An 18,534-nucleotide genomic window follows, 5' to 3' on the forward strand; every position below is an offset into this window, starting at 1 on the left:
GTGGCTGCGGCCTCTGCACCGGCCGCGATAGTCACCGGGGCACGGCCTGCAGACAGCGAGAAGCAGAGGTGAGGAGCCAAGGGAACGCGGGACAGGTGAGAAGAATGGTGTTTTTTTATTTTTTGTGTATGTGAAGGACGGCACATTAACCCCTTAGCGACCTATGACATACTGGGTACATCATGGCTCCCTGGTACTTACGGATCCATGACATACCCAGTACGTCATGGCGAAATCGCAGCCCCGGTGGCTGCGATCGCTGTTTGCATTGCAAATAGCAAATACCTTAGATTCGGGGAGGAGGAAGCCTCACAAGGGGTGGTGTCTCCTCCCCGGACCTACGGAGGCTGTGATTGGCTCTGCGGCGTTCGTCAGCCAATCACAGCCACTGTAATGTTTCAGTCATTGAAAATGGCTGTAACATTGAAATCCAGCCCTGATCAGTGCAGCTGTAGCACCGATCATTGGCTGGAGCTGGGTGAGCTCTGTTTCACCCGCCCCCAGCTCTGATTGGAGAGACCGGCCTTGTGACCGATCTGTCCAATCACTGTGGATCTGGGGCCAGAGACCGCCCCCTCAGCTTCAATCAGGAATCTGTGGGTGGAAGCCGAGAGCGATCGGTAAATTATCACCTTTCACCCGCCACCACTGCCCCCACCACCCATTACTACAGGATGGGGACATTACTATAGAATAGGGACAAGGTGGGCACATGTCTATAGGATGGGGACAAGGTGGGCACATGACTATAGAATAGGGACAAGGTGGGCACATGACTATAGAATAGGGACAAGGTGGGCACATGACTATAGAATAGGGACAAGGTGGGCACATGTCTATAGGATGGGGACAAGGTGGGCACATGTCTATAGGATGGGGACAAGGTGGGCACATGACTATAGGATGGGGACAAGGTGGGCACATGACTACAGAATAGGGACAAGGTGGGCACATGACTATAGAATAGGGACAAGGTGGGCACATTACTATAGGATGGGGACAAGGTGGGCACATGACTATAGAATAGGGACAAGGTGGGCACATTACTATAGGATGGGGACAAGGTGGGCACATGACTATAGAATAGGGACAAGGTGGGCACATGTCTATAGGATGGGGACAAGGTGGGCACATGTCTATAGGATGGGGACAAGGTGGGCACATTACTATAGAATAGGGACAAGGTGGGCACATTACTATAGAATAGGGACAAGGTGGGCACATGACTATAGGAAGGGGACAAGGTGGGCACATGACTATAGAATAGAGACAAGGTGGGCACATGTCTATAGGATGGGGACAAGGTGGGCACATGACTATAGGATGGGGACAAGGTGGGCACATGACTATAGGATGGGGACATTACTAAAAGATGGGGACATTACAAAGATGGGCATAATACTATTGGATGGGGACATTACTATAGAATAGGGACAAGGCTGGGGTCATTACTATAGGATGGGGAACATTACTAAAAGATGTTGGCCAAAATTTCTATATAGTGATAATTGTAACACTATTAGTTACAAGAAAGGGATAAAATGTAAAAAAAAAACAAAATAAGGCATGACTTTTAACGTCAATTTTTTTTTTTAGATTTAACCAAAGAATGTGCACATTTGTTATAATAAACAAGTGAAAAATGTTGAAAATCAGTCATACAAAGGTGTGTAAAAAAAATATATATGGTACCAATAAAAATGTCACTTTGTCCTGCAAAGAATGCGGCCCCCCAAATTATTTTTTTCCTCTGTGCGGCCCATACACCCAGCCGAGTTTGAGACCCCTGGCCTACATTAAAGACCTCATTCAGACAAACCTTTTATGTGTGTTTTTCACAGAAGAGGCACCCATTATAGGGACAGCCATCGGTGAGTGGGTGCGCCACATCGAATATCAGGGTGCCAACCTCCACAATTAGTAAAAGTGAATAACTTAGGGAAGAGTATTTATTTCACATTGTATTTGACTCTGCAATTCCTGCCCCACAAAATCCTTATAAAAGCCCTACCGGCTGCATTTATAGCTCAATTTTGCACTATTTTACTTTAATGTCTGTGTATTTTGTAGGTTTTAGACCCTAGTAAAACTTGATTTAACAATATATATATATAGCCATGTACTGATTATACTCTGTCGTTGCTCATGTTAGTGTTTTGTATTATCCCCATTCACCCTGAAAAAGAATGGTCTCAAGTCCATTTGGATCTGAGTCACAGTTCAAACTCGCAAACTCAAATCAATGGGATCGTGAAAACCAGACCTACAGTGGCATGTAAAAGTTTGGGCACCTCTGGTCAAAATTACTGTTATTGTGCACAGTTAAGCAGGTTGAAGATGAAATGATCTCTAAAAGGTATCAAGTTAAAGATGACACATTTCCTTTGGTTTTTAGGGTAAAAGATTAAAATTGCAAAAAGTAAAATGGGCCGATGTAAAACTCTGGGCACCCTTGGAAGTTTGTATGCTCAGATAACTTTGACCAAGGTTTCAGACTTTAATTAGCCTGTTAGGGTTATGGCTTGTTCACTACCATTGTTAGGAAAGGCTGAGTGATGCAAATTTCACAGCTTTATAAAAACTCAGCCTCCTCTAGCCTTGTGCCAAAAACAGCAGCCATGAGTTCTTCTACACAGCTGCCTAGCACTCTGAAAATGAAAATGGTGGAGATAAACAAGGTAGGCTAAAAGAAGATAGCAAACCGGAATTCAAGTTGCCCTTTCCTCCGTTCGAAATGTAATTAAGAAATGGCAGTTAAGGTCTGGAAAACCAAGTAAAATTTGTGTGATAGCTGCTCGCAGGATTGCTAGAGAGGCAAATTAGAACCCCCACTTGACTGCAAAAGACCTTCAGGAAACATTAGCAGACTCTGGAGTTGTGATACAATGTTCTACTGTTCAGATGTGGCGCCCCTGACCTGGTCAGGCACCACTGAGTACTGCACCCATGCTGGGGACAGTACAATACAGGTAATCCAGAAGGCTGACCGGGGTGTGGAACACAGGCGCATAGTGATCAGGTCTCACACATGTACCCATGAGAGGACCCCTGGGGATCCCAGGAGGGGGAAAAGCCTTCACCTTCACTGGAATAGTGGAGGGGGCCAAAAGCCTCCATCTCCTCTCAAGGGGTGTGGTAAGAGAGTCTGGTTGCTAGGTGGCGTAGGCAGGCACAAAAGGGAAAAGAGAAGGAGGAGTAAACAGTCTGCAGCAGAGTGTGGAGGAGTGAGGAGCAGGAAAGTGAAGCTCAGACAGGAGCAGCAGTGAAGGTCCCAGATGTGAGCCGGTTCAGAGCAGAGTCCAGGGAGCTCCGAGGAGAGCTGACCCCTTCCCCTGGGCTGCTGTAGTCTGACAGCGTCCGCGCAGTGGCTACCGACGGGGGAGAACGGTCAACTAGGAGTGCTACCCGAAACCCATCTCAGCTAGAGAGAAGAGCACGGAGTGGGAAGTAAGGAGACTGCTGGAGAGTACCAGGCCCAAACGGGCGGCAGATCCCGAAGCGGAGATAGATCCAGCTTTCTTTTGCTAAACCTGCCGGTGTGGGGCCCTCAAAGCCCACACCACAACACCTAAAAGCCGCAGCCACGTAGCCACAGTTAGGGCCCATAGGTCACAGGAGGCAAGCAGCTGGAGTGGCCTGGCCCAGGCGACAAGCACACGGCAAACGAAGGGGAGAGAGGCTTCAGCATCTTCCCTGGGTGACCCCCATAGGGACTCAAAGTCGGGGTTACCCCAAACCACCAAGGGCTTAGGAAGGCGAGTTAGTAGTCACCCTCACAAGTCAGCCTGAAGGACACCTGGTTCCCACTTGGTTCATCCCAGCTACGCCCGGGTCACTCACCCTGCCATCAACTGTGAGTAAAAACCCTGAAAGACATCCTGCCTGTGTTGAGTCATTCTGCGCCTTGTGGTACTACGCACCTACACAGGGCCCTGGGGCTTGCCTCACTCTCAGGAGGCTATTCCAACTAACTGCACATATCATCAGCCCCAGGCGTCCCTTAATCTGCAGTGGCGGTCCCCACTGACCGCAATACTGAGAGTGGCGTCACGACAAGAAGAAGATCTCCTACCTGTGACCAGATCCAGCCGAGTGGAGTCCCTGAAGGTAATGCACCGACACAACACCTGTGGGGCTTCACATCTGGCGTCACGAACAGGATAAGGACTAGACCTGTCCAGACAGGTGACCATGTGCCTGGGCGGTCCGCTTGAAAAATTGGAAGCGCCGCCATATTGCCACCATGAAAAGCGCGCTGAAAAACAACAGCAGCCCGCGCTGGGAGAAGTTACCGCCCACGAAGAGGTGTGGCTACCCAGAGATCCCCTGCAGAGTTCTGACCTCGCTTGTGAAGAGAGCGGAAGCGTCCAGAGACGGCGGAACGGAAAAGAAGCCAGCAGCTTGTTGTTAGAGAAAATGGCGTCTGAATGCAGAGACCCAGAGCCAGGCTCCGCTGCCTGGTGGTGTCGGGAGCTCGCCGAGTTCTGCGATCAACTGGAGGCCAGGGTCGGAAGGCTGATCAGAGAGGGACGTGCGGAGTTCCTGGGAATGACCGCGGCGGTTCAGGCCTATGAAGAGAGAGCCGCGCGCCGAGTGCCAGACCGGGCGGTGACGACTCAGACCCCGATGCTGCCACCGATGGGTGAGTCCAGTGATGCCCCTGCCAGCGCGAGTGCCCCGACCCCTGCTGTCACGTCCGCGGTCCCTGAAGAGGCGTCCGGCGCGGCGACGCTGAAGCAGGCCGCAGCCACGCCAGGTGCAGCCCGCCAAGCTCAGGCCGCCGCAGCGATGCCCTGCTCGGCCCACCAAGACCCGGTCCCTGCAGCAACGCCCAGTCCGGTCCGCAAAGAACCGGCTGCCACCGCGACCCTCATCCACGCCGCAGGTGTGACGCTGACCCAGGCCGCCGCCTTGCTAGGCCCGGCCCGCCGAGACCCCACCGCAGCAGCAACGCTCGTCCGCGCCGCAAGTGAGGTGCTGAACCAGGCCGCAGCGATGCCCTGCTCGGCCCGCCAAGCCCCGGCCGCCGCAGCGATGCCCTGCTCGGCCCACCAAGACCCGGTCCCTGCAGCGACGCCCAGCCCAGCCTGCACAGATCCCATCGCAGCTGCGACGCCGATCCAGGCCGCCGCCATACAGGGCGCGGCCCGCCAAGACCAGGCCGCCGCCATGCCGAGCGCGGCCCGCCAAGACCAGGCCGCCGCCATACAGGGCGCGGCCCGCCAAGAGATTGCATCACCACTTACCCCGGCCTGCAAGGCCAGAGCAGACACCGCTCCCCAGTCCAAAGAGGTCCCTGCTGGAAAGCCCACGCTGGGGGAGGACCCCGCATACTGGCAGCTGAAGGCTGACATGGAGGTCAAGTTTCCACAATGGTTGGTGGACCAGTACATGCTCCCTCCGCACACCCCCAAGAGGATTCCGGCAACCCCTGCAGCAACCACGCCAAAGAGTCCCCCGCCTGGGCCTGTTGAAGGAAGTTCATCCCCAGCACCGCCACCAAAGGAGTGCCAAGAAGAACTAAGGGGGAGAGGAGGCCAGGAAACTGAGGAGCTGACTCAGGAGCCACCAGCAGTGGATCCATGCCCCGAGCCAGAGATGTTGCCATATTCCCGCTGGGACGAGGAAGACCTGACACCTTCTGCTGAGGAAGATCTGCCCCAAAGCCTCACCTGGGAGCTTGTAAGCTGCACTTCGCAGAATCCAGCCCGCAAGACACAGCGCCGCAGTAGAACCCAGTCTTTCCCTGCACCGCCATCCCCAGAGCAGAGAGAAGTCACGGCTAGAGACCTACAAGAAAAACGGTTCCTGAGAAGGTCCAAAGCCCAGGTCAGAGGACCCCTTTGTAGAGGAGTAGTGGAGGACTTCAGCCTAAAGTCAGGATACGGGTTCATTGTTGCACCTGGTATCAAAGAAGGTATCTTCGTCAATAGAAGAGATGTGAGAGCTCATCTGCCCAGAGGACACCCTGGCAGAAACTTAAAAATGGGAGACTCCGTACAGTTTACCCTGCATCGAGGCGAAAGAGGCTGGTACGCGCTAGATGTAGTACCATGTCCCAAAGAAGAAAGGAAAGACAGTAATAAAGAAAGAAAAGACCAAAGACCTAATGATGAGACCACTACAGATGAGGAAAAAGGTCAAGAAACCAACAGGTGCCGCAGCCCTACAGGCCCAAGCCCTGGTGAGGAGGAGTCTGCATAAAGTTCATGTAAAGTAAAGCAAGTTACCAGTTTTGAAGTTTTTTTTTGCAACGTTAAAGTTTAAGTATGTGCCCACATAAACTAATGTGAGAAATGAACCTTAAGGCTATGAACTGGCTATAGCCACAAACTCTCGCAGTGTAAATAGTTACACCAGAGGGCACCACCACCACCAGAGTCAGCCTGTTTAGGGGCTTGGCTCGTCTGCAACCAGGAGGAGCCCGTCCGTATATAGGGCCTTGGCTCGCCTGCGACCAGAGAGCATGCCTGTTTATGGGGCCTGGCTCTCCACCACAAAGAGGGTACCTGGTCAGCACCAACTGTGGAGGCCGCCTCTACATCCTGCCAGAAGAGGCTGAAGGCGCGGCTCCACCAGGCCAGGTATACCCTGAAGACCACCAGACCACGAAAGCCGCCTCTACATCCTGCCAGAAGTGGCTGAAGTCGCGGCCAACGTGAAAGGGTTTTGGGTGGGTTAACGGACTTGTGGGTGGAGGGTGGTGATGTATGGTACCTGGTGCTTTTAAAAGTTTTAACATGTTTTAATGTTTTATGCATTTTAAAAATGTTGTCTTGCAGCCCGAGGACGTGCTGGTGATAACTAAGGGGGAATGTGGCGCCCCTGACCTGGTCAGGCACCACTGAGTACTGCACCCATGCTGGGGACAGTACAATACAGGTAATCCAGAAGGCTGACCGGGGTGTGGAACACAGGCGCATAGTGATCAGGTCTCACACATGTACCCATGAGAGGACCCCTGGGGATCCCAGGAGGGGGAAAAGCCTTCACCTTCACTGGAATAGTGGAGGGGGCCAAAAGCCTCCATCTCCTCTCAAGGGGTGTGGTAAGAGAGTCTGGTTGCTAGGTGGCGTAGGCAGGCACAAAAGGGAAAAGAGAAGGAGGAGTAAACAGTCTGCAGCAGAGTGTGGAGGAGTGAGGAGCAGGAAAGTGAAGCTCAGACAGGAGCAGCAGTGAAGGTCCCAGATGTGAGCCGGTTCAGAGCAGAGTCCAGGGAGCTCCGAGGAGAGCTGACCCCTTCCCCTGGGCTGCTGTAGTCTGACAGCGTCCGCGCAGTGGCTACCGACGGGGGAGAACGGTCAACTAGGAGTGCTACCCGAAACCCATCTCAGCTAGAGAGAAGAGCACGGAGTGGGAAGTAAGGAGACTGCTGGAGAGTACCAGGCCCAAACGGGCGGCAGATCCCGAAGCGGAGATAGATCCAGCTTTCTTTTGCTAAACCTGCCGGTGTGGGGCCCTCAAAGCCCACACCACAACACCTAAAAGCCGCAGCCACGTAGCCACAGTTAGGGCCCATAGGTCACAGGAGGCAAGCAGCTGGAGTGGCCTGGCCCAGGCGACAAGCACACGGCAAACGAAGGGGAGAGAGGCTTCAGCATCTTCCCTGGGTGACCCCCATAGGGACTCAAAGTCGGGGTTACCCCAAACCACCAAGGGCTTAGGAAGGCGAGTTAGTAGTCACCCTCACAAGTCAGCCTGAAGGACACCTGGTTCCCACTTGGTTCATCCCAGCTACGCCCGGGTCACTCACCCTGCCATCAACTGTGAGTAAAAACCCTGAAAGACATCCTGCCTGTGTTGAGTCATTCTGCGCCTTGTGGTACTACGCACCTACACAGGGCCCTGGGGCTTGCCTCACTCTCAGGAGGCTATTCCAACTAACTGCACATATCATCAGCCCCAGGCGTCCCTTAATCTGCAGTGGCGGTCCCCACTGACCGCAATACTGAGAGTGGCGTCACGACAAGAAGAAGATCTCCTACCTGTGACCAGATCCAGCCGAGTGGAGTCCCTGAAGGTAATGCACCGACACAACACCTGTGGGGCTTCACACAGAGACACCTGCACAATCTGGACATCATAGAAGAATCATCAGAAGAAAACCTCTCCTGTGTCCTCACAATAAAATTCAGTATCAGAAGTATGCAAAAGTACATGTAAACGAACTTCATGCATTTTGGAAACAAGTCCTGTGGACCAGTGAGGTTAAAATACAACTCTTTAGCTTCAACGATCAAAGATATTTGTGGAGAAAAAATTGCACAGAATTTCAGGAAAAGAACATCTCGCCAACAATTAGGCATGTGGGTGGATCAATACTGCTTTGCGGTTGTGTTGCAGCCAATCGCACAGGGAAAATTTCATAGGTAGAGGGAAGAATGGATTCAATGAACTTTGAACAAATTCTTGATGCAAACAAAACACCATGTGTAAAAAAAAACCCTGAAGTTGAAAAGAGGATAGCGTCTACAGAGGGATAAGGATCCTAAACACACGTCAAAATACATGAAAAAATACGTGAAAAACAGTCCATTTATTCTCATATGCAAAAAAAATAAAAGAAATGCCTGAACAATAACTGTTTAACATATACATCATACAACTGCTCTAAACTAGACTGTGACAGATGCCTAAGAGTAATTTGACACCGCAGACTAATATATCCATTTCATAGATACATTGTGAGCTATTTCATGCCCTATTTGTTAAACAGATGCCATTACAATATATGGGAGGCGGAGGCCAGTGTTAGGCAACCATATCACAAATTTGTAACTAAAGTTGTCACCAGGCCACCAATCACTGAGGATGCTGACAATAATTTCTTAGTACAGTACTTGCACTATTAATTGTCTGTAAACCATTATTGCACAATTTAAAAGGAGGCTGTCAGCAAAATTCCCCTCCCAAACTATTTATATACGCATGTAGCTCTTTCAAAGACCAGTTTTGCAATAACTTTATATCGCCGGTCCGTCTCTCCATTACTTAGAAATCATTGTTCGAGTTGATATGCAAATGAGGCTGAAGAGCTGTTTGTAAATCTGAAGCCTCTGTCACTCCAGCTCTATTCCCCACTCAACACCTGCCGCTTCCTTCTACTTATTTGACAGTGTCTATGCTGTGTGATTTCATGCAAAGGAGCCGCTGTTAGTCGAGGAAGAAGCGGCTTTGAGAGGGGAATAGAGCTGGAGTGACAGAGGCTTCAGATTTGCAAACAGATCTTCAAAAATCTTTCACCAGGATTTTGCAATGTAAACTGATGACAGCATGCTGCAGGGGTTAAAAAAGAAAAAGACATCTGCATTTCTCTTATCTATGTGGGAGATAATGTTCACTCATACCCAAAAAAATTAGCAACGACCAAAAAACATAATTATAACATTTGCAATTTGTTTCTTGCTACGCCGTGCACAGCTCAGATTAACTGATTTCATATTTTGATAGATCAGGCATTTCTGAATGCAACAATACTAAATATGTGTATTTTTTTTATTTTTTTAACTGTTTGATTTTTAAATGGAGGGTAACTTGAACTTTCAGGTTTTTTTTATTATTTTCATATTTTTAAAAACTTTTTTTAATATTTTTAGTTATTTTACTAGTCCCCTAGGGAAGTTTATGCCTACTCAGTCTGATCACATCTTCATATCTGCTGATCAGAGCTGCATAGCTCTGATCAGCAGAAGTGCAGCTTTCCTGTGAGACCCGATGCTCTGTTGGCTCTTACAGAAAATACGTCATGGTCATGTTAAGGGTTATCACATGACCCCTAGATACCCTGTCAACCATCGGTTCCTTGTGATCACGTCACGGGGCGGGAACAGTGCAAACCCACTGCGGCAATTTAAATTGCGCTGTTACATTTTGACAGCGCGATCTAAGCGGTAAGCAGGTGCCGGTGGATCGTGGATCCACCCTCGCCTGTTAACCCCACATGTGTGCTGATCAAATCAGTAGACAAGTGCGGGGATCATCGCCGGCTCACAGCAGCAGTCGGCGGTGATTATCGCTACATGACCAAAGACGTACTAGTACATAAAGGGGTTAAACAGGGTTAGTTTCAGAATCTCTTTGCTTACAATATGCTGCTCTCAGAAGAAGAAGCAAAAACCTGCTGACAGATTCCCTTCCAGTCTTATTTGCATATCAACTTGAACAATGATTTCTAAGTAATGGAGGAAAGAAACGGCTAGTTGGGGGTTAAATCATGCTGACAGTGGATGCCTAGACAGTAAATTCTTCACGCCTATTCCACGGGCAGAAGACAGGAAAAAGTGAAGCAATAAAAATCCACAGAGTTGTGAGGGCTGTTGCTGTTGTCTTAAGGGGGCTTTACACGCAGCGATATCGGTAGTGATATCGCTAGTGAGCGTACCCGCCCCCGTCGTTTGTGCGTCATGGGCAAATCACTGCCCGTGGCGCATAATATTGTTAGGAGCCGTCACATGGACTTACCTGCCTAGCGACGTCGCTGTGGCCGGCTAACCCCCTCCTTTCTAAGGGGGCGGTTCGTGCGGCGTCACAGCAGCGTCACTAAGTGGCCGCCCAATAGAAGCGGAGGGGCGGAGATGAGCGTCCGTAACATCCCGCCCACCTCCTTCATTCCTCATTGCCGGCGGCCGCAGGTAAACTGTAGTTCGTCATTCCTGAGGTGTCACATGTAGCGCTGTGTGCTGCCTCGGGAACGACCAACAACCTGCGTCCTCAACAATCAACGATTTTTTGAAAAGGAACGACGTGTCAACGATGGACGATTTGGTGAGTATTTTCCATCGTTAACGGTCGTTCGCTGGTGTCACACGCAACAACGTCGCTAACTATGCCGGATGTGCGTCACGGAATCCGTGACCCCGGCGATATATCGTTAGATACGTCGTTGCGTGTAACGGGGCCTTTAGCCTCATCAGACTTCTTAAGCAAGGTATAACCACAGGATATACAAGGGATGCAGTTGCACCCGGTCGGACCCCAAACAGTCATTTTGTCCCTTAGGAAAGACAAATACTATTAATACTACTATACTATATATAAAGTTGGAAGCCCTGTTGGAGATTTTGAAGTATTGAACATTACATGTAGGTTTTTCATGCTCTCTAAAAACTGATATATGCCATTTGTATGCCAACCACTGTACATGGGTCAAAAAATATATACTGACGTCTGAGTCCAGTGTAAATTCTGCTACTTTGGTACCTCTTCCTTTCCCCCTTCCTCCTGAACTCACCATTCGCTCTGAAAGAAACAACTAAATGCCATTTAGGTCAAAGCCATTTTCTGAGGTGCCAGACACCAATCATATTCAATGTAGAGGAGAGGGGAGGAGGAGTGAGGACCCTCAGCCCAGTGAGAGACCAGTCACACACAGGCAGATTGTGCTGTAGCTTCTAGCAAATGTGCCTTCAGTCAGTGCAGGATCCACAGTCACACTGCGCAGTACTGCAGTACAATTTCCTCCAGGCCTTCTGTTTCTGTGTACTCTGTGTGGGAGACATCATAGCAGCCAGCAGGGGCATGCATAGAAACCAAAAAGCCACAATACACATGTCCTAATTGTCCACCTCCCCCCCCCAAAAAAAAATGTCTTATTTTGAGGGAAGCACAGTGTAGTGCCCCTGAGACTGGTTGCTACAGGGTATATCAATATATCCTTCCCAGGCAGAAAGAGGTTAACCCGGTAAGTTTACACACACCTCACATAGCTCTTCTAAACACACTCAGGAAGAGACTCAGCCAGTTCCTAGCAGACCCAGGCACTGGGGGAACTCCGGGTCACCATAACAACGATCTGGATCTTTGCAAAGGTGGGGGGCAGGAGTAGGAGTAAATTACAGAGCAGACAGGAAGTAGAGTCAGTTCCAGTCAGACAGAGAGAGCAGACATGTTGTGGAGCAGCTCCCTGAGGAGTTGCTGCCAGGCATCCCTCAGGGAGGCAGAACAGAACCGTCTGGGATGTAACCCCACACTGACCTCTGCAGGAGTCTCCTGCAGAGGGGGGCTAGTAACACCTGGAGAGACGGGACCCGGTACCAGTAATTGTGGGCAAAAGGAGTACAGTTGCCAGGGAGAGTACGGTGTGAGTACTCCCAGAGCTTTGCACAGGCGGGGTACAGAGCAAGAGCAAGACACTTCAGGCTCAACTGATAAGACTGCCCGGTGAGGGGACTATCAAGGACCTTACCTTACCAATGTTAGTGTCCGGGGCACAGCAGCAAAGAGGGAACCCGGGAACAGGGACAGCGGTCCAGCCCATAGAGAGGTTCAAGCTGCCTGCCATACGGGCCAAGACAGAGAGTGAGAGAGAGCAGGAGGGGATCCCAAGACGCCTCAGGCCACGGGAACCCATCAAGTACAGAGTTGTGCATGGAGGAGAAAGCCCACTGATTACCGGACCGGACCTCTGACCTGCCTGGGATCGACCAGGGTCTCCGACGGCAAGGACCAGCACCTAGGGAGCGATACTATCTTAACCAGAGAATAAAAGCATCTGGAACCCGCACCAGGTGACTTTGTGAGTAAATGCCGCTGCCGGGCGCTCCCGTAGACTGCCGCCCCGTTCTCACCAACCACTCGGGATAATTCCGCTTTGCCTGTGGGGAGTGATACCATCCTGGCTGCACCCAACACCTGCCCCGGAGAGAGACTGCAGCGGCGGCTAATTCCTGGCCACACACCACGGGTGGTGTGCGAAGCATCCCCCATTCCCATCCAACACCGTGCTAGGAGAGGAAAAGTCGCAGGAAGGGTCTGCGGAGGAGGCCGAGACCCAGTCGTCATTGCAACCAGCGACATGCTTCCCAGGCACCCATCGCCCTCCTTCCATCTCCATTTACACTGGACACCTGTTTGTCTTTTCATGTAGCCGATGGGGCAATGGAGCTGGGTCAGGCCAGTCACAACAACCCCAAGAAACCACTACAACAGCATATATGATGCCAGAGTAATAAGTTGTAGATGTATAGTAAAACGTCCCCATGTGATGCTAAGGCATTGAGCTGTGGGCGTACAGGAACTATTTACCATACGATTCCATACTGAGCAATGAGCTGTAGACACATGGGAATACGTCTATATATGATGCCAGTGTAAGCAGCAGCGGGCACATACTGTAGTTACACTCTATATATGATGCAGGTGGTGGCACTTCTATATACGATGTAGGTGGTGGCACTTCTATATTTGATGCAGGTAGTGGCACTTCTATATACGATGCAGGTGGTGGCACTACTATATACGATGCAGGTGGTGGCACTTCTATATATGATGCAGGTGGTGGCACTTCTATATATGATGCAGGTGGTGGCACTACTATATACGATGCAGGTGGTGCCACTTCTATATATGATGCAGGTGGTGGCACTTCTATATATGATGCAGGTGGTGGCACTACTATATACGATGCAGGTGGTGGCACTACTATATACGATGCAGGTGGTGGCACTATATACGATGCAGGTGGTGGCACTTCTATATATGATGCAGGTGGTGGCACTTCTATATACGATGCAGGTGGTGGCACTACTATATGCGATGCAGGTGGTGGCACTTCTATATATGATGCAGGTGGTGGCACTTCTATATATGATGCAGGTGGTGGCACTACTATATACGATGCAGGTGGTGGCACTTCTATATACGATGCAGGTGGTGGCACTTCTATATATGATGCAGGTGGTGGCACTTCTATATATGATGCAGGTGGTAGCACTACTATATACGATGCAGGTGGTGGCACTACTATATACGATGCAGGTGGTGGCACTACTATATACGATGCAGGTGGTGGCACTTCTATATACGATGCAGGTGGTGGCACTTCTATATATGATGCAGGTGGTGGCACTACTATATATGATGCAGGTGGTGGCACTTCTATATACGATGCAGGTGGTGGCACTTCTATATATGATGCAGGTGGTGGCACTACTATATACGATGCAGGTGGTGGCACTTCTATATACGATGCAGGTGGTGGCACTACTATATACGATGCAGGTGGTGGCACTTCTATATACGATGCAGGTGGTGGCACTTCTATATACGATGCAGGTGGTGGCACTACTATATACGATGCAGGTGGTGGCACTTCTATATACGATGCAGGTGGTGGCACTTCTATATATGATGCAGGTGGTGGCACTTCTATATATGATGCAGGTGGTGGCACTTCTATATGCGATGCAGGTGGTGGCACTACTATATACGATGTAGGTAGTGGCACTTCTATATATGATGCAGGTGGTGGCACTACTATATACGATGCAGGTGGTGGCACTTCTATATATGATGCAGGTGGTGGCACTTCTATATATGATGCAGGTGGTGGCACTTCTATATATGATGCAGGTGGTGGCACTACTATATACGATGCAGGTGGTGGCACTTCTATATATGATGCAGGTGGTGGCACTTCTATATGCGATGCAGGTGGTGGCACTACTATATACGATGCAGGTGGTGGCACTTCTATATATGATGCAGGTGGTGGCACTTCTATATATGATGCAGGTGGTGGCACTTCTATATATGATGCAGGTGGTGGCACTTCTATATGCGATGCAGGTGGTGGCACTACTATATACGATGTAGGTGGTGGCACTTCTATATATGATGCAGGTGGTGGCACTTCTATATATAATGCAGGTGGTGGCACTTCTATATATGATGCAGGTGGTGGCACTTCTATATACGATGCAGGTGGTGGCACTTCTATATACGATGCAGGTGGTGGCACTTCTATACATGATACAAATGTCATGAACTATAGACAAATATGATCACTTCTTTATATGATGCCCGTGCAATCAGATGGGCAGACAGTAACACTTCATATGATGCCAGCCTCAGTGGGCAGCTGTTATGTAATAATAAACATATAACGATTTTATAAAACATGGAAAAGTCAACACAAACAACCCACGAGTATAAATACTGAGATAAATCCCAGCTCGTACCCAGGTCATGGCATCTATGCCAGTCTCCAGTAACATATAGTGTCACTTACATCCTACAAAGGACATTTATCTGCCTGCAACATTTCTAAAATGGAGGTTTGCTGGAGCCGGGGGATGTTTGCACAATACGAGGATATCCAAAAGCCAGAAATCAGAGAATGTAAATCAGATCAGTTCCCAGCATAACAAAGACTATAAGGAACCCTGCAACTTCACCAGGGCACTGCCAGCAACACAGCCACATACATGGCACATACACACATACAACATGCATATACAGATACACATACATGACACGTATACATTTATAATGCATAGATACATACTGGATACACATATAGATACATGATGCGCATACACATTCATGATACACATAAATGACACATACAGAATGCATATATACATGATCCATATATGATGTGTATACACATACATGATACATATACACATACATGATAAATATATACATGATTCATAAATTATGCCTAAGCATATACTCATAGGATACATATACATATATATGATACATATAAACATACACATCCATGATACATACACATACATACATGATATATATACAAATACATGATGCATACACATATACAACATGCATGACACATACAAAATGTATATATACATGATTTATACATGATGCATATACATATAGACATACATGATACATATATACATACACATACATGATACATACACAAATACATGATGAATACACACATACGACATGCATATACACATGCATACATAATGTATATATACGATTTATACATGATGCATATACATATAAACATACATGATACATATATACATACAGATAGATGATGCATATACATACAAATACATGATATATATCTATATATATATATATATATATATATATATATATATATACACACATAATATAATGCATATATTCATATGATCCATACAGATATATGACGCGTATTTTCTTACACATGCATGATGCATTTACACATACAGATGATGGGGGCATAACTGACATCATGCTTCAGTGGCCACATCCACGCAGCAGTAACAATGGCAGTAATATCTGTGCAGGAGGCTATAAGATAACATGAGGCCACATGCCCTGAGTCAGTGATTGGGTTGCCATCACCCTCCTTACCTTATTCCCTCCCAATATGGACCCGCAGCAGCTGATGCGCCCGGGCTGAGGCGGGGTTCTCTGATGATGGGGTGATGGTCCACAGTGGGGCACTGCCAGCTGTCTCACTCACCTCCACACGGTGGCTCCTCCCTGGTGCTGGGATGATTGGCAGAGCGCTGGTCACCGCTGTCTGCTGCCCCGGCCGCTCTGTCGTTAGCGCGCACTGCCCCCTGCAGGAGCACGGCGGTACTATAGCTTATATAACATGCTCATGCATCACTTATCCGCTGCACTGGGGACTCGCATCTGCTGCTGCTGGACAATGCAATGGATGCCCGGAGGGAATCAGCATAGGAGCCGCACAGGATGAGCACGGGGGATCCCTGCTGGCAGCACCGGAGCCGGCACTGATGGCTTTCCCTCCTCTCTGCACCGCTCACCTTTTACCTAAATCCTTCTCCTCGGATTCTTCTTTGCTCTTCCAGGTTCACTGATCCAACACTGAATAAGCATTTATTATGCCAGCATAAGCCACTAGGGGGCAGGGGCTGGCACATTTTAGACCTGGGGGCAATCATAAGGCAGTGGCCCTCAAGTTGCGTCGGCCCACCTTTGGCCTGTTTATCTCTGGCCGCTGCATTAACCCCTTCAGCCCCCGGGCACTTTCCGTTTTTCCGTTTTTGTTTTTTGCTCCTTTTCTTCTGAGAGCCGTAACTTTTTTATTTTTCCGTCAATCTTGCCATATGAGGGCTTGTTTTTTGCGTGACGAGATGTACTTTTAAATGAAACCATAGGTTTTACCATATATTGTACTGGAAAACAACAAAAAAATTCCAAGTGTGGAAAAACTGCAAAAAAAGTGTGATCGCACAATAGTTTTTGGGATGTTTTATTCACCGTGTTCACTATATGGTAAAACTGATGTATATATGTGATGCCTCAGGTCGGTGCAAGTTTGTAGACACCAAACATGTAAAGGTTTACTTGTATCTAAGGGGTTAAAAAAAATTCACAAGTTTGTCCAATAAAAGTGGCGTACATTTTGCGTCATTTTCCTAAACCCGTAGCGTTCTTATTTTTCGGGATCTATGGCTCAGTGATGGCTTATTTTTTGCGTCTCGAGCTAACATTTTTAATGGTGCCATTTTTGCGCAGATGCTACGTTTTGATTGCCTGTTATTGCATTTTGCGTAAAACATGCAGCGACCAAAAAACGTAATTTTGGCGTTTGGAATTTTTTTGCCACTACGCCGTTTACCAATCATATTAATTGATTTCATATTTTGATAGATCGGGCATTTCTGAACGTGGCGATACCAAATATGTGTATATTTATTTATTTTTTAACCCTTTAATTTTCAATGGGGGGAAAGGGGGGTGATTTGAACTTTTAGGTTGTTTTTTTTTTATTATTTTACTAGTTCCCCTAGGGGGCTATAGCGATCAGCAATCCGATTGCTGTTATCTATCTGCTGATCACAGCTATACAGCTGTAACAACAGCAGATTCAGTCACTTCCGGTTTCCCTCTGCTCCGTGCCGAGGAATAACGAAAGTGAAACTTCGTAGCTGCAGGTGTCATCACATGACCCTGCGCTACGATGGCAACCACCGAACGTCACGTGATCACTCACGTGACTTCCGGTGGGGGCGGCAGTAAGTAAAAAACATGGCCGCGCGCATATAGATCTCGCTGCCAGACTTTGGCAGCGAGATTTAAGGGGTTAAATGTTGCGAGTGGAAGCGATTCCACTCGCAACATGCAGGCACACATGTCAGCTGTTGAAAACAGCTGATATGTGTGCCGACCGCCGCCGCCTGCCCACGGCAGGGGGCGGGGCTTAACGGGACACGATCCTTGACGGATAGATCCGTCCAAGGTCGTGAAGGGGTTAAAGCAGCAGTGGTAACAGACTTTATGAACAAACAGGTACATATATATGGGAACAGAACCGCGCTTACTGCTTACATAGATACTGCAACAAAACCAAGATGATTACATAGATATGGAACTGCAAGGAGCTTACTACAGAGATAAGGGAACAGTACCCAGCTTACTAAAGAGATAAGGGTGCAGAACCAAGATTACTACAGAGATAAGGGAGCAGAACCAAGCTTACTACAGAGATAAGGGAGCAGAACCGAGCTTACTACAGAGATATGGGAACATAACCAAGCTTACTACAGAGATAAGGGTGCAGAACCGAGCTTACTACAGAGATAAGGGTGCAGAACCGAGCTTATTACAGAAATAAGGGTGCAGAACCAAACTTACTACAAAGATAAGGGCGCAGAACCCAGCTTACTACAGAGATATGGGAACATAACCGAGCTTACTACAGAGATAAAGGTGCAGAACCGAGCTTACTACAGAGATAAGGGTGCAGAACCGAGCTTACCACAGAGATTAGGGTGCAGAACCCATCTTACTACAGAGATATGGGAACATATCCGA

General features: G+C 48.6%; 1 protein-coding gene across 4 annotated transcripts in view; it reads right to left on the minus strand.

The window, feature by feature from the left end:
• FAM169A (family with sequence similarity 169 member A) overlaps nucleotides 1–16,582 on the minus strand; it is a 164,008-nt gene extending 147,426 nt beyond the window's left edge. The window contains exon 1 of one of the 4 annotated variants that reach the window (XM_075325404.1): nucleotides 16,521–16,582. The gene's annotated coding sequence lies outside the window, so the exon portion shown is untranslated. Of the gene's footprint in view, nucleotides 1–16,098; nucleotides 16,286–16,520 lie in introns of those variants that run through there. The other 3 variants (XM_075325410.1, XM_075325416.1, XM_075325397.1) reach the window with 3 other exon arrangements.
• Between the last annotated feature and the right edge of the window lie 1,952 nt (nucleotides 16,583–18,534).

Source organism: Anomaloglossus baeobatrachus, chromosome 1, assembly GCF_048569485.1.
Source record: "Anomaloglossus baeobatrachus isolate aAnoBae1 chromosome 1, aAnoBae1.hap1, whole genome shotgun sequence".
In the NCBI taxonomy this organism is placed as follows: Eukaryota; Metazoa; Chordata; class Amphibia; order Anura; family Aromobatidae; genus Anomaloglossus; species Anomaloglossus baeobatrachus.